This window comes from Loxodonta africana, chromosome 3, assembly GCF_030014295.1.
Source record: "Loxodonta africana isolate mLoxAfr1 chromosome 3, mLoxAfr1.hap2, whole genome shotgun sequence".
Taxonomy (NCBI): domain Eukaryota; kingdom Metazoa; phylum Chordata; class Mammalia; order Proboscidea; family Elephantidae; genus Loxodonta; species Loxodonta africana.
The window spans coordinates 149,070,361-149,080,137 of NC_087344.1; the positions used below are offsets into that span (position 1 = coordinate 149,070,361).

The window sequence follows — 9,777 nt, forward strand, 5'->3', positions numbered from 1 at the left end:
TTATACTCATATCTGTATTTTATACTTGAAAAAGCAAGACATATTTATCACCCCCATTGATAATGCATGATCTCAGGACAGGTGCCTAATTCTCAGTCTTGTCCTTCCTGTGCACAAATACTTATTTTACACTTTAGTCATAACGTTCTGCTCTTCTTCCTCAACGTTCCCTGCTGTATTCTCTCACCTCGGAATCTTTGCTGATGCTGTGCCTTCCCCTTTGGAGTAACCTCCTTATTGTTGTCTATTGATATCCAATCATTTTCCAAGTACCAGATCAAGCCCTACTTGCTCCAAGCAGAATTTTTTCCAAATGTTAATAGTTGGAATTAGCCCCTTCACCCTACAACTTTTACATTTATGATTATGTTTATTGTCTTTATTGTAACATATCTCAGTCTTCTTTAGACTAAAATTATTTAAGTATATGACCCCCTCACTAGATTGTAATCTTTTAGCTGGCAAGGACCATTTATCTTTGTATTTCCTACTATTCTTAGCACAAGAATTCATTCGAGACTTCAACAATAAATATTTGTTATATTGAAAATTATTAATCTGTGGCTCAATTTACTCCTACTAGCATTTTATACTGATGATAGTCTTCACTGCCAGAGAGCTCAGGTCATAAATTAGACACATACATTGACACAGATGTACACATACACACGTGCCTTATACCTTGAGTGGCGGAGTGGGCTATTCCTTCTTCCCTCCATCCTTCTGCGTATCAAAAGTGAGGTTCCTTCTTAGAAGGTTTCCTGAATCTATCAGCAGCACCACTGTTCTTCATATTGCACAAATTCAGTACTTCAGAGGCATTGTAATGTCTCCCTCTCCTTCATGCCCCATATCTAAGTAGTCACCCAAACTTGTTGCTTTCTTCATTTTTCATGAATGTTAGATTTCTGCTTTTCTTCAGGATCCTTTTACCAGCAGCTTAGTCTGAACCTATGGCATCTCATTCCATGGTTGATGTCTCTATCCACTGTTCACACTCTCCACGTCTCTAGTCATAATCACCTTGAACCCTCATACTCACCCAATGGCGACTTCCTGAAACTTAGACTGTGATTTTATCGTTCTGCTTGGCTGCTTAAGAATCAGCAGATGCTTCAGAATAAATCCAATTACTGCAACATGGTCCAAAAGGTCCTCCTTCAAATGGATTTACCCAACCAACCCTACCAGCCAAGGGTATTTACAAAGAGTATTCTTTGTGAAAAGTCTTTGTATAGTTAGGCCTATGTCTTTTCAGTTTTCCACACTCTAGGATGAAATTATGTGGCATCTATTTTTAAATTAGTTAAAAAAAATTTTTTTCCAAAAGAATTAAATTTCAATACAATTGCTATTGTTTAGACTGCCTTTCTAAGGAACATTCTTGCTAAAGCATTCTAGAAGTTTCAACAATTGTAAAACTTATAGGTTGTGGTCTACCCTAACGATCAGAGAAGTATGGTTGTATCTAAATCCAAAAACCCATTAGCTTCTTAAATTGAAAGTAATATTAAGGGGGGAAATGTGATCACTTATTTATTCACACATTTTACAAATATTATCATTCACCTGTCATAAGTCAGAGCCCCAACCAGGTGCTATTAATACAATGGTCAAAATGGGCAGTTTCTACAATCATGGAGCCTACAGTCTAGTCTGACAGATGAGTCCAAACCTACCCTTAAGCAAGTGTAGAAAGTAGTTTCCATTTGCTTGGGAAGACATCTACAGGTGGTTTGTTCTTTGTATCATGGAGAAGCAATTAAGTGGTGTGCTCTTTCTCTCTTTTATTTTCATATCTGAGGCTATGTTTCTCTTTTTATCCCTCTCTCTCTCTTTTCCTCACTACCTTCTTCTTATGTATGGATGAATGAAAGTTCTCCCCTGCCCCATCGACTATTACCTCATTCAACTACAGAAGAGAAGACTGAAGAGACAATGCTCCAGTATACTTAAGCAAGACTATCTGGACAATTGCCAGACTTTCTTGGAAACTCATAGCAGGAAATCATTGACAAGAAGCTAATGGAAGTTTTCATGCCTAAAGATTTACTCCCTATGGACTTTTCAAAATAAACTAGCTAAATAGAATAGTAGGTATCTAAGAAACCAAGCCTTATTTCATGTTTTGGAGGATGATTTTTCCATTCCACAGTTTAACATGTGCTCTACAAAAGATATGAATTTAGAGAGAATATTTTAAATTCAAATCTACAAATTTTCTAGGTTTCACCAGAAAAATGCAGCAAGATCAAAAAGAGCTGCTAGCTAAACTAGTATTCTTCTATAATCTCAGCTTGTTTTATGGTATTCCCAAGTGCAATCACCTAGAAGAAATAGAGTGAAAGAAATTTTTTCCGTTTTCCTCTTTCCTTCCCTGCTCCAAAGTCAAATCTAAAATGTGTTCAACTTTTCAGCCACCCTACATTAGCATAAAATTGGAAAATCCTAAATTTTCTCAACACTTATGAACACGCATCCACAAAGTGAAACGTCCAAATAATAATTTATCAATCTTTGCAATCTACAAGGCACTTCAACTATTCCTTCCTCTTGCAACACCCACCCCCGCCCCCCCGCCAGCCAGGAGTTGGGATTTATTGTTCCCAATTGGAGGATTAGGAAACTAAAGCACAAGACCAACCAGTTAGTAAGTGCTGGAGCCACAATCCAATTATTTAATCTTCTGAACCCAAGCCCTTTGTTCATTCAGAATTGCATGCTTCCTCAGCCTCTTTAAAAGAAACACTTTGTTCCCTTTACTGATCTCGGTTGTCCATAAAAAAAGCAAAGTGATCCAACAGTCACGATACATGAGGAGGACAGAGGAACTCCTAATTTTTCTTTTGACAGTTATTGAATGACCAGGAGGTGCAGCAAATGGTCTATGGGCCTCCAGATTGCCTCCTGTGAAACAGACATTCTCATTGCCTTCAAGAGAAGGCAGTGAGAGCAGGAAGGGAGGAGATGAGAATGGGAAGGCATATCACATGGTAACTGATATTCAAAGATGAGGAGCTGACTTCAGCCTTTCCAACTGTGTGGTATAGCACAGACCTTGGCAGATGGTATGAACAAATGCAGAGTGGCTAAGAAGAGATTGGTTAGCAGGATTCCAACAGAATACCAACAAGCATTTCTTATTGGCTATGAATCTAGCATCAGGCAGAGCTACAGCAGCCTGACACACTGAGTCTATTAGTCAACTCTGGTTGAACTCCCATGTGTGCTAAGCACAGTACCGGTGCAGCGTGAGTTTATCTGACAGGATAAGGGATCTAAAGAACAGACAAAATGTCCGTGAAGTACTTTGAGCTCTTTAAAGACAAGTACTGCTACTATGAGACACCATCGGCAATGACTGCCCGTGGTACTAGAAGGGAGATGGTAACTGTGTATTATAAGTAAGCTTGTTTTGCCCACAACTACAAGAATAAAAAAAAATTAAGAATAGTGACTGATAAATCTGACTCACTAAATAGACATAGTTTATAATCTCACTCTCACTAGTATGCAAGGAGAAGGGTTTATTTTAACAGCATCATTTGTTTTCTATGTCATAACTTAGAGATTGGTCATATTCATCATGTGCTTTATGAGCTATGTTCTTCCTTTTTCCCCAAAGACCTGCAATGAAGAGCTCTGCCTCCAGATATGATCTTGCCTTCTTCCCCTATCAGCTATCTCTTCACCAATCCTTTTGCTAATATCCCCTTTCCATTCTTGTGCACACCATTACACAGATATATCCAAATTTAAGAAAGTTTAAGATACTAAAAAAAAAATGAACTTACAAATGTAATAACAATGAATGATGTTTCTCAAATATTTCCTTAGTGTTACAAAAGATTTAACATACAGTCTTTATAAATAATCGTCTTTCAAAATGTATTTTAAATGTATTTGTTGTTCTTGTTAGGTGCCGTTGAGTCAGCTCTGACTCATACAGACCCTATGCACAACAGAACTCAACACTGCCTGGTCCTGTACCATCCTTACAATCGTTGCTGCCACTGTGTCAATCTACCTCATTGAGGGTCTTCCTCTTTTCCACTGACCCTCTATTTTACCAAGAATGATGTCCTTCTTCAGGGAGGGACTGATCCCTCCTGATAACATGTCTTGTCATTCTTGCTCCTAAGGAGCATTCTTGTACTTCTTCCAAGACAGGTTTGTTCGTTCTTTTGGCAGTCCAGGGTATATGTCAATATTCTTCAGGAACACCACAATTCAAAGTCATACTCAGTGAGTCAAGATGCACTCTAAGGGAGATAGTTTAGGGGTGGACTAACCGGCACCCATCTTGTTTATAGATCTTCACTCCTTCTAATTAGCTGGCCAGAAGAAGGATCTATTGGAGAGGCCCTGGCTATACGGAGGCACGGAACTTGGTTACCCTGATAAATAATCTCTGGCAGTGCAATTCAAGTACCACACCTTCCAGAACCAATATTTGTAAGAAGTGTATTTTGTTCCAACTAAGACTGCAAGACTCAGTATCTAAAGTTAAAAAGACTCTTTCAGTGCACACCTTAGAAGAGAGATAAAAAACTGTCCTGCACAGGGAGGGTCCTGGCTTTGAGCCAGTTGAATCTTCCTAACACATGAGACAAACAAAGGGGCCCAAGGCACAAAGAAAATATTTCTTAACCAGATCCCGACCAAAACAAACAAACAGAAAAAACATGCAGGGGTCAAGACAAAGGACCAGATGGAGACCTGTGCCCTCATGCAGGTGGGGACTCGGCCCCAGGACAGTGACAGTCTCCCCAGGTGTCCTCTAGATGCAGGGATCAAGGGCTGTGCTCTCATGCGGGTGCGGACAGCCCCAGGACACAGCAAGATCACCACAAAGCCTACACCCATTACCGAGGACACAATCCACCACCTAGTAGCTACTCCAAAATAAAACTTAAAATACGTACGTATTTCACTGCGCTGTCAGAATGTTTCTGGCTCCAACAAGGGACTCACGGGTTGTCTGGTCAGGGTTGATGCCACCCAGAAAGTCCTTCAGAGGAGGTTTCAGGACCTAACTTACCCAGAGCCGTAGTGTCCACTGTGTCTCACTTGGGGTACCAAAATGGAATGGTCAACTAACAGGTTCTTGACAAGCAGACCGGTGAACTGAAGTCAACCAGAGGCAGGGCTGGAAGAACAGAAAGATTTATTCACAGTTTGCAAATTGGGAGGCAGGCAGGGTCTCAGGACCTAAGGCTGCCTGCTCAGCTCAACCAGGGTAGATTCGCTTTTTAAAGGGAGTGACATACATATGCATGAACAGAGAGGGTGGATGTTCAGTCTTGTGATGTATGCGCAGTCCTCATAATTTTATAAATAAGTTTTTGCACACGGCTCTAAAAATATTGTGCATAACCAAAATATTGTGCATAACCATATTGTGGAAAGGTTATAACAAAAATGTAGCCAGAGTAGCCTTTTCTGAAAAACAACCATTATGCCCACCAGTGCCATTGAGTTGATTCCGACTCATAGTGTGGCAAGACTCAGTATCTAAAGTTAAAAAGACTCTTTCAGTTAAGTAGCACTTAACTACTAACCATTATGAGATACCCTTAATAACACTTTCATGGCTGCCTGCTTCAATACCATGCCTTCTTCCAGGTTTCCCACCTGATTGGCTTGTGGGAAAAAACAGACAAGTATGATTTAGGAATCACACCTAAGGCCCCAAAGGCTAACAAGTTGTGCTTCTGCTCACAGGCCTAAATGAACCCACATCACACATACAGTCTATTTTCCAATTATATAAAAGAATATACATATTGATACACGTTTTTCCCACTTCTATGGAGTTCTGACCCAGTATTCTGACATCATAAATGATTATAGTTTATCTTCTATTTCCAGACCCTCCACAATCCTGAAATATCTATCAACACTCATCTAGCTGCTTCAGAGAGACCAGAAAAAGTCATTCTATGTTTTCATCTTCTGAAATGCATCCAGGTCAAAGGAATCTGTCACTATCAACAGGTCCCAGCTATGCTTAGTACCACCCTCAGTACTGCTATCACAATATTTACCACTTTTTTTTTGCCCACCTACTCATCCAACACTGTGTCCAAAAAACCACCAATATCAAAAAAAAACTAAAAAGGAGAATATTGCAGCATCTCTCCTCTTCCTCTCTTAGGCTCAAGTTTATCAATTGTTTCTTTTCCTTCCATGACTCCTCTTAATGTTCAAATGACAATAAGCAAGCACTTCCACTATCGCATACCCAGATGCCATTTAGCAGTAAACAGGGTAATTGCTGGTATCAAGGATGGTCAAGGTCAAGCAGACAAACACAACCATGCAGTAGGTGTTTGGTTGGCTCTGCAGTGACTTGTTTGGCATGTGGCTTCTGCAAATGCATTGCACCCTCCCACCATTGTGGACAGTTGGACCTACATTTTAATTTACTTTATGGTAAGACATCTCAGAAAATATCCCACATTGTACGCTCATCTCCTTCCTTTGTCCTCCCTTTCCTCCATTTCGTGCTGTCCTCAGTCTGAGCTGGGGTTGGGGAGAGGTGGGGAGAGGTGGCAGGAGATGGGGGCGGGGGTGCGGGCGGACCGCCCCACCCCCACCCCTTCACCTCTATCCAGCCATTGATTTGCAGCCTGTGGCCCACTCAGGCCAACAATGCTAGTCAGGAGTACTACACCGTGATTGAGAACTTGACGGTGCAGGACCCAGGCCATGGCAACCCGGCTTACATTCTGCATAGACCATGGGCGCTACGGGCTGGACTCACCCAAGGCCGAGGTCGGAGGCCAGGTGCTGGCCTCACTGCCCAAACATGAAGTTCCTGATCATCTGGGCTGTGATCCTCAAACGTGGTTCTTTGTTCCTCCCAATATCTGTGTATTGCCTTACTACAGAGGGGAAATTGTACATTTAAAAAGAAAATATCATGGACCGCTTTCCACGATGCACTTGTAGTCATCCATAATAATAAAGCCAAAGAGGAGCCAGTCACCATGATTCATCCAGGCACTGGAGATTTTATTGCTGTCATGATTACAGAACTGAGGGGTATGGATATTTTGAGTTATCCGGAAAAAAATCTCTGTTGGAGCTCATATGCCAACAAAGAACTTCGGCTATAGCTCTCTAGTCTTCATGTCAATATCCTTTATTGTTTTGATGATTATCTCTTCAGCATGGCTCACATTTTACTTCATTCAGAAAATCAAGTACACAAACACAAATTACAGGAACCAGCATCGTCTAGGAAATGCAGCCCAGAAGGCCATCAGCAAATTGACAATCAGGACAGTAAAAAAGGGTGATAAGGAAACATACCCTGACTTTGATCATTGTGCAATCTGCATAGAGAGCTATAAGCAGAATGATGTTGTCCTAATTCTCCCCTGCAAGCATATTTTCCACAAATCCTGCATAGATCCCTGGTTTAGTGAAAACTGTACCTGTCCTGTGTGCAAACTTAATATTTTGAAGGCTCTGGGAATTGTGCCAAATTTGCCATGTATTGATAACAGAACATTTGATATAGAAAGGCTCACCAGAACCCAAGCAGTTAACCAAAAATCAGCCCTTGGTGACCTTGCCAGCAACTGTTCCCTTGACCTCGAGCTACTTCGAAGTTTGGGGATATCGCCTCTTCCTCAGGATGGGGAATGTACTCCTAGAACAGGCGAAATCCAAGGATCCAAGGTGGCAGCTCTAACTGCTGGGACCCTGCTGCTCCTGACAGGCATCCGGGCGGCATCATGGGCCATTGTGACTGTTCTACTCAAGAGGAATTAGGAGCAGCTGTACCTTTTTTGTACCTGGTGCAGGTCAGCCCAGGGGACTCTCCGCTCATGTTGTTTGATGAGACAGGAGGTACATGGTGGCTGCTGTGCTCCTTGTGCTCCAATGCCAGGGTGGCCAGGCTCAGCTGTAAGGAAATGGGCTTCCTAAGGGCACTGGCCCACTCGGAGCTAGACGGGCAGATGGCACATTGGGCTTCTGCATTGATAAGGGAAGGCTGTCCCATGTCCGGAGTTTGCTAGAGGTCAACTCTGTGTGACTGTCCCAGGGGTTATTTCTTGGCTACCATCTGCCAAGACTGTGGCTGCAGGAAACTGCCTGTAGATCGCATTGTGGGATGCCAGGACACCAGCCTGGGAAAGTGGCCATGGCAGATCAGTCTTCCCTACGATGGGGCACATCTCTGTGGGGGGTCCCTACTGTCCAGAGATGGGGTGTTGACGGCTGCCCACTGCTTCCCTGAGCGGAACCAGGTTCTGTTCAGACAGTGGGTGTTTGCTGGTGCACTGGCCCAGGCCTTGCCCCATGGCCTGCAGCTGGGAATACAGACAGTGGTCTACCATAGGGGCTGTCTTCCCTTCTGTGATTTCAACTGTGAGGAGAACACCAATGACACTGCCCTTGTCCACATTTCCAGCCCCCTGCCCCTTACGGAGTACATCCAGCCCGTGTGCTTCCCAGCTGCTGGCCAGGCCCTGGTGGATGGCAAGCTGTGCACCGTGACTGGCTGGGGCAACACGCATTACTATGGGGACTCGCTGCTCTCTGCTATGAAGCCACCACAAGGGAGACTCTGACCTGGGGCTGCTCAAATGACTCCTGGGCCCTGGGGTGGAGGGACCCTGAAGGGCCTGCAGTGGGCACCAGGAGGGAAAGGGGTTGTGCATGCTCCCAGCTCTGGCCAGCCTTGCCTGCATGACCCCAGGCCAACAGGCTGGGGTACTCTGGGATGCTTGAGTGCCCATAATCAGCAATAATGTCTTCAACAGCCCAGACTTCTATGGGAATCAGATGAAGCCCAAGATATTCTGTGCTGGCTACCTAGAGGGTGGCATTGATGCCTGCTAGGGTGACAGCAGCAACCCCTTCGTATATGAGGACAGCATCTCTCGGACCCCACGATGGCAGTTGTGTGGCATTGTCAGATGGGGCACTACCTGCACATTGGCCCAGAAGCCAGGTGTCTACAACAAAGTCAGCTAATTCCAGGAGTGGATTTTCCAGGCCACAAAGACTCACTCCAAAGACAATGGCATGGTGACCCAGCTCTGACCTGAGACTTCCAAAGTAGAAACCATTCATCCCTGGTACCACCTAAGTCACACCCTCCTGATGCATATGTAAATATTTTCCAGCCCTACACGGACCTGTATGGCTAGGCTTAGGCTAAACCTTTAGGGAACGTATTACATATTTACATTTCCCATTCTCTACAATGGCATAAAAGGAGCCACGTAGGTGGAAATGGTTAAGCGCTCAGTTTATAACTTGAAGGTTAGCGGTTCCAAACTTACCCAGTGGCTCCATGGGAGAAAGATCTCACCATTTGCTTCCGAAAAGATTACAGCCAAGAAAACTTCTTGGGGCAGTACCCTGGTGGTGTAGTGGTTAAGGGCTACAGCTGCTAACCAAGAGGTCGGCAGTTCGAATCAGCCAGGCGCTCCTTCCAAACTCTATGGGGCAGTTCTACTCTGTCCTATAGGGTAACTATGAGTCAGAATCAACTCAACGGTAGTTGGGTTGGGTTTTTTTCGTTTTTGTACTCTGTCACATGGAGTCACTATGAGTTGAAATCCACTCAATGACACCTAACAACAAAACACAATGGCATAAAGTACTTAAAAAACAAAAACAGTGTAGTGGTTTCTCAAAAAAAAATGATCATAGAACTACCATATGACCCGTCAGTCCCAATTCTAGGTATATAACCAGAAGATGCGAAAGCAGGAATGCAAACAGGAACTTGCACACCAATGTTCTTACAGCACT

At 43.4% G+C, this 9,777-nt stretch overlaps 1 pseudogene; it reads left to right on the forward strand.

Annotated features, from left to right (window-relative positions):
• The first annotated feature begins 4,711 nt into the window (after nucleotides 1-4,711).
• LOC100662515 (serine protease hepsin-like) lies at nucleotides 4,712-9,060 on the forward strand (annotated as a pseudogene).
• Nucleotides 9,061-9,777: the final 717 nt, after the last annotated feature.